The sequence below is a fragment of the Rhinopithecus roxellana genome, chromosome 5, assembly GCF_007565055.1.
Source record: "Rhinopithecus roxellana isolate Shanxi Qingling chromosome 5, ASM756505v1, whole genome shotgun sequence".
In the NCBI taxonomy this organism is placed as follows: Eukaryota; Metazoa; Chordata; class Mammalia; order Primates; family Cercopithecidae; genus Rhinopithecus; species Rhinopithecus roxellana.
The window spans coordinates 66,738,275-66,745,652 of NC_044553.1; the positions used below are offsets into that span (position 1 = coordinate 66,738,275).

Consider the following 7,378-nt stretch of genomic DNA (forward strand, 5'->3'; position numbering starts at 1 on the left):
GTGTCCCTAGTGTATATACCCATATTTAGCTACCTAAGTATGTTATCACAGGTTCACTTTATTAGAAAACTAAGTTCCTTTGCAACATACCGATATTTAACAGTTGCCTGTTGTTATAATTATCTTAATGATATTTGACACAGCTTTATTTTACTTTAAAGTGATATTTCCCAATTGCAGCTACATGTTTAAATAATCTAGAAGCTTAATACATGCTGATGTCCCACAATCCAAAGAGTCTGAATGAAAGCAACAACTTTATATGCATGTATGCAATTCCACAGGGATACCCCTCTTAATTTGAACAAAAAAGGAATTCAGAGAAAGAAGGCCAATCATATTTGGTAAAAATGATCTATTGAGCTACTTGTAAAGAGGTTTTATTATTAATACTTTTATTATTCAAAGTACTTCCATTTAGAAATCCTATTGGGCCCTTTTCAGTGAACAGATAAATCTTGTCTCTGTTTAGCAATATCCATGTGCATGCATATGATTAATCTGCTTAAATTATTACATTTGCATATTAAGGATCAAGTTTTTGAGCTAAAAGAGAATTTGATAATTTTTTAGTCAAAGACCCTTGTTTTCCAGGTGAGGAACAGGACCAGAGAGCTTAAGTGACATGTCCAAGTACACCCAAGTTATATAGGAGCCAGGACCGGAGCTCATGCCTCCTGTGTTCTATGATGATTATCAGAATATCCAGTAATAGAGTCCACTCCAACAACGTCAGGAGACCATGTTATGAGCCCCACTCTGGGGTTACAAAGATGAACCAGGAGCTCCTAGTTCGATGGTGCAACCTGAAACATAAACAGTCATAGTACCAAGAGATAAAGGATGTAATACAAACAGTACAAAGATTATATGAATAAAGAAATGTGCTCTACCCTTCCCATAAACTTCGTGCTACAAGTTATCTTATTTAATATATTAATTTGCTTAGCAAGCTTTTTTCTTTATGCGTTGTATGAAACATATGAGCATTGGCTCTGCCTAAGTTGTATTCTCATAGATTATAAGTAGAAGAAACAAAATCACATGAGATTTTACAATATTGAGTGTTTTCTTTGTTAGCAGAGAGTGATATGATGTCCAGCTTTTCCTCTATTTACAGATTTTTAAATTATCGTTTTCTTAAATATACATGAAAAATACCATCAAAAAGATTCAAGTTTTCCCCAAAACCTGGCATGGGCTGTCATAATCTTTTTTTTGTTGTTGTTGAGACGGAGTTTCACTCCGTCGCCCAGGCTGGAGTGCAGTGGCCGGATCTCAGCTCACTGCAAGCTCCGCCTCCCAGGTTTACGCCATTCTCCTGCCTCAGCCTCCTGAGTAACTGGGACTACAGGCGCCCGCCACTTTGCCCGGCTAGTTTTTTGTATTTTTTTAGTAGAGACGGGGTTTCACCGTGTTAACCAGGATTGTCTCGATCTCCTGACCTCGTGATCCGCCAGTCTCGGCCTCCCAAAGTGCTGGGTTTACAGGCTTGAGCCACCGCACCCGGCCGTGTCATAAACTTAAGGGTAAGAAGGCAGCCCTTCTTTTCACTAGTTATATGTTTTTGTGTTGTTTTTTTTTTTCAACTCTTTTTAAAACTGTAGAAGGTGTCTGTATTGTTTACAAAAATCAAATAATGCAAACAAGCATATGTAGTAAAGGTGAACACTCTCCTGAACAAATACTTTTCCCAAAGCTAACCAATATCACTGTAGTGTACATACTTCCATATATTTACAGATGTGTTTACATGAACCTACCTATGCAGACATATATGAATACACACATAAATGTGTGAATACACATAAATATTAACATAAATAGAATCAATTTAGTCATATTATTCTGTTAGAGTTTTTTTTTTTTTGACTGTAAGTTTATTCAATGCAAAATAATCCTCTCCAATTTTACTGAGGTGGCTGACCATGTCCACGAACAAATCTGCCTCTAAAATGGAATTTGGTTGCTGACCTAGTCCCAGCCTCGGCTTTCTTGTGGGCACCAGCAGGCACAGCAATCCGCCTGTAGGTATCTCTGTTGGCTTCACCTCTTGTGAGTCTCGCAGGTCGCTCACCCTCCAGACCTTTAGGCTGAGGCCTGCCAGTCTTTGGACTGCTGCGGCGTAGAGTGGCAGGCACAATCTCCAGGGGTAGATGAAGGTAATCATGAAGAGAGTGGATACCCTCATTGGTAAGGTACCAGTAGAAATGTTTCCAGGCAAACTGTTCCTTCTCGTAGCCTCGGGACTTGAGAGACTGCATGGCCTTCATGACATGAAGGTTGGGCACATTCTTGTCTGCCAGTTTTGGCTGCCTAGGCATGTGGACATCCTTCTTGGCCACTGTGACTCCCTCCTTAAAAAGGAGTTCATGAATGGCAATCCGGTTCTTCTTAGGCATCAACATTTCAGCGACTGTAGTGTCCGGGGACCGGGCCAGAAAAAAAGGCGACTTTTTTTTTTGAGACGGAGTTTTTCGCTCTTGTTGCCCAGGCTGGAGTGCAGTGGTGTAATCTCGGCTCACCACACCCTCCGCCTCCTGGGTTCAAGCGATTCTCCTGCCTCAGCCTCCCGAGTAGTTTAGGACAGTATTTTTCATGAAATAAAATATTTCGAGTGAATATGAAAACACACAAAAACATAGCTGCATTTTGAATGTTTTTTATCTTTATTAAGTGTCTATCGAATGTATTTTGGTGTTTTGAATTTTTTTAACTTTGAATTTTTTTAACCAACATACAGTCTTCAAAGTTAAAAAATTCAAAACACCCAAAATACATTCGATAGACACTTAATAAAGATAAAAACATTCAAAATGCAGCTTTGTTTTTGTGTTTTCATATTCACGCAAAGTACTTTATTTCATGAAAATACTGTCCTATTTTGAATAGACTCTGTGGCTAAGAAATACATATTGTATTGCAGAATTAGGGGTTTTTTTTTCTATTGATAACAGACACTTAGCAGCTAAATATTTGTATTTTCTACAAAATTAGATGGAAAAATGCTGCTGGAAGAGACAATAGAGGCTGATAGGGTTTGAAATATTCATTCTCTGACATGCCAATGTATAAATGCAGTAAAATGTGCTGAGTTAAGAATAAGAAACTTACACCTCAGGAAGCATCCCAGTATTCCAGAGGGTTAACATAGGAATGATCTGGACAGAGTGGGCATTTGTAGCCAAATCCATTTTCATGATGTTTTATATATCGTATTGTAACTTAGCATTCCAGCAAGATACAGTTTTACACTTACTTTCTACTCGTTCTTTCATTTAGCACTATATTTTGGAAATCCGTTCATGTCAGAACATATTGATCTACGCCATTCCTTTCAGCAGTTTCATTCCACTGAACAGATACTCTAAAATTAATTTAATTTAGCCTCATTGATGGACACTTAGAGTGTTTCAATCTTAAAATGCTGATATAAATGTCCTTATACACATATTGTTATGGTCACATAGAGCTCTCTCTTCAAGATAGCTTTCTTGAACCAACATCGCTGCATCAGAGGGCATGAGTATTGGAAATATTGATAGATATTGACAAACTGCCCTCCCACCAATAATATATGAAAATTCCCATTTTGCCCATTTTCACCACACCGAATACTATATATTTTAATTTTTGCCAGGTGAGTTTAAGTATGAACAAAGGCAAGGTAATGCGTTTATGGAGAAAAATCTGATAGTAACAGGTACGGGGTAAGATAATGTCAGTGCAAAGAGGAAACAACCAAACGCCTGTCCTCAAGAAGCTCTTGCCTAGTTGCTGAGACCAACAAATTAAAAAAATAACAATGTGAGGTGACAATTGCAAGAGGAGAGATTATTTTTAAAATGCCAAGAGAAGTAGCCAAATCGGCCTGAAGGGCTTGGGAAAGCCTCTGCTCTGCAGTAGAAAATAATATTTACTCTGAGGCTTGATGGATGAGGCAAAGTTCACCACCGAGGAAAGCAGGAAAGGGCATTCCAGCAGGAAAACAGGATGGAGGAAGGTACAGAGACGTGAATGAGCCTGGCCTGTCCAGCAGTGGCACATGGAGCGGTGAAGAGTGAAGATGTGGCGAATGAGGCTGCCCAGGTAGGTCAGAGCCCTGCTGGGAAGTTTCTGGAGAGGGGTCATATAATCAGAATTATGTCTCAGAAAGAGAATTCTGGCTGTCTCACAGAGAATGAACTGAGGCCAAAAATGTCTATTACAGCTAAGAAAGAGACACTGAATTAACTGCAGATTTTTCCCTGGAAATGCCTCCAAACAAAATAGACATTGTGGTTTGTCCATACCAAGAGTACTCTGTGTGGTTTGGGTCATGACACATGAATTCAACAAGGATTTCTTGAGGTCTTACTATGAGTTCAGCAAGGCTAGCTGCTTGCAAAGACTAAAAAAGCCAGTGAAATAACTATGCCTTTTTTCAGCACCTACAGTATACCAGACATTCTTTATACATTTTTTAATCTTTTTTTTTTTTGAGACAGAGTCTCCCTCTGTCACCAGGCTGGAGTGCTGTGGTGTGATCTTGGCTCACTGCAACCTCCAATTCCCTGGTTCAAGCAATTCTCCTGCCTCAGCCTCCTGAGTAGCTGGGATTACAGGCAAGCATCACCACACCTGGCTAATTTTTGTATTTTTAGTAGAGACAGAGTTTCACCATATTGGCCAGGATGGTCTCGATCTCCTGATCTCGTGATCCACCCATCTCGGCCTCCCAAAGTGCTGGGATTACAGTCGTGAGCCTCCGCGCTCAGACTTTAATCTTTACAATAGTCCTCAGTATCACAGATGAGAAAACAGAGGCTTTCAAAGGTTTCACCTGGTCATATATCCTGATATATTTATAATTTGCCATTCATATGTAAATAAGAGCTTTACATATCCAATCCTATTTTTTTCCCCCCCAGGACGGAGTCTTGCTCTGTTGCCCAGGCTGGAGTGCAATGGTGGTGCAATCTTGACTCGCTGTAACTTCCGCCTCCCAGGTTCAAGCGATTCTCCTACCTCAGCCTCCCAAGTAGCTGGGATTACAAGTGCCCACTACTATACCCAGCTGATTTTTTGTATTTGTAGTGATTTCACCATGTTGGCCAGGCTGGTCTCGAACTCCTGACCTCAGGTGATCCACCCGCCTCAACCTCCCAAAATTCTGGGATTACAGGCGTGAGCCACCACGCTTGGCCTCTCTTCAGTTATTTCTTTGATAATTTTTTTCCCTTTACTTTGCCTGTTCTTTCTTTATAGAATTATTATTTGCTGTTTGCTAGTTATGTTTCCCAGATCCTTTTCCTCTTCTGGCCATGTCTTCAAACAGAAATATATGCGTATATTGATTGCATATAACAGGCTCAAGGAAATAATAGCATTATGTTAACGAGTGTCTAAATCATACAATGTAGTGAGCCTGGGGTCATCCTTATCTCACTGAAGGAGCGGTGGTATCTGAGAAATATGATGTAATGGACAAGGGAGTAGATTGAAAGTAGAAAAACATATTCTGGCCTCAGCTCTATTCCTTACTAGTTTAAGGATTATGGTAGAGTGTCTGCAAAGATGGTTGCCAACAATTTCTTCCACCCACTTACTCACATGTCATTCCCTTTATGAAGAGGTGGAGTCTATTTCACTTTCCCTTGCATCTGGGTTATGTGACTTGCTTTGACCAACTTATGCTGGCATTCTACTGGAATGCAGTGGAAGTGACACTGTTTTAGTTCTAGGCCTGGCAGCTTCCACTTTGACTTCTTGAAAACCAGCAACTACCCTACTGGAGAAAGGCCCTTCTCGATCTTGTAGCCTCATTTGGGTCTTCCTAGGTAAGACAAATCAGAGATGAACTGACCCAGTGAACTCCACCTTTTACAGAATCATGAACAAATAAATGGTGGTGGTTGTTTTAAACCTCTAAGATTTGGAGGTGGTCTATTTCATAGTAATAGGTAAATGAAACATAAACTGGTACCTGGATGAGGAGTGTTGCTGTAATAAAACCCTAAAGTATGTGACACTGACTTTACTGCCAGCTGGTAACTAGAGAGATGACTGTGAGTGGAAGTTGGTAGAGCAGCAAGGAAATTGCTATGGAGGACTGGAGAAGAGGCAAACTATATCACGTAGTGGCAGGATGTTTGACATTGCTGTTGCCTGTGGTAACATGAATGATAGAATATGAAGCTGGCTGCGGTGGAGCACGCCTATAATCCCAGCACTTTGGGAAGCCGAGGCGGGTGGATCACCTGAGTTCAGGAGTTTGAGACCAGCCTGACCAACATGGCGAAACCCTGTCTCTACTAAATACAAAAAAAAAAAAAAAAAAAAAAAAAAGCTGGGTGTGGTGGCACAGGCCTGTAATCCAAGCTACTTGGGAGGCTGAGAAAGGAGAATCCTTTGTACCTGGGAGGCAGAGGTTGCAGTGAGCCGAGATTGCGCCATTGCACTCTAGCCTGGGCAACAAGAGTGAAACTCTGTCTCAAAAAAAAAAAAAAAAAAAAGAAAAGAAAGAAAAGAAAAGAAAAGAAAGAAAGATAGAATATGTGCCATTGAACTTGTGGATCTAGACAAGGAGGTTTTCAGGTAAAATGCTGAAAGTGCCAATGGGTTTTATTGCCAAAGGGCAAGATCTATTTGGTTTTCAAGCAGAATTCTAGCCAGTAAAATGTTTGCAAAGTAAGAAATGGTATCTGGGGAAAGACCAAATCAAGATGTGGCTATAAAAACTACCTTTCTTTTTTTTTTTTTTTTTTTTTTTTTGAGACAGAGTCTCGCTCTGTTGCCAGGCTGGAATGCAGTGGTATAATCCCGGCTCACTGCAACCTCCGCCTCCCAGGTTCAAGCGATTCTCCTGCCTCAGCCTCCTGAGTAGCTGAGATCACAGGCATGCGCTACCATGCCTGGCTAATTTTTGTATTTTTAGTAGAGACGGGGTTTCACCATGTTGGCCAGGATGGTCTCGATCTCTTGACCTTGTGATCCATCTGCCTTGGCCTCCCAAAGTGCTGGGATTACAGGTGTGAGCCACCACGCCTGGCAAAAACTTCTTTTTAAAGACTCCGAGAAAGATTTAATGTGGTGCTTCGAAGACCATCTCAGGGCTTTTAAGAATCTTAAGCACATTGTCCCACTGCAGCCTGACATGTAAAGTAGAGAGAGATCTATTTAAAAAAAAATGAATGTGAATCTTGGAACATGGAATTAAACCTCAGCAAGATTTACATAAATAAAGTTTTTGAGAAAATTGTATATAAATTTTGGAGCATGGTGTGAACCTTCATAAGATATAGAAAATCCACATGGTTTTTAAGATACTTGTATTAATGAAAGAACTGCCAGCTTAAAGCAGAAAAAGTGCAAAATGAGAAGAGGTTTCTAGACCTTT

General features: G+C 40.3%; 1 pseudogene; it reads right to left on the bottom strand.

Moving 5' to 3' along the window:
* Positions 1-1,910: 1,910 nt before the first annotated feature.
* LOC104670875 lies at positions 1,911-2,408 on the bottom strand (annotated as a pseudogene).
* Positions 2,409-7,378: the final 4,970 nt, after the last annotated feature.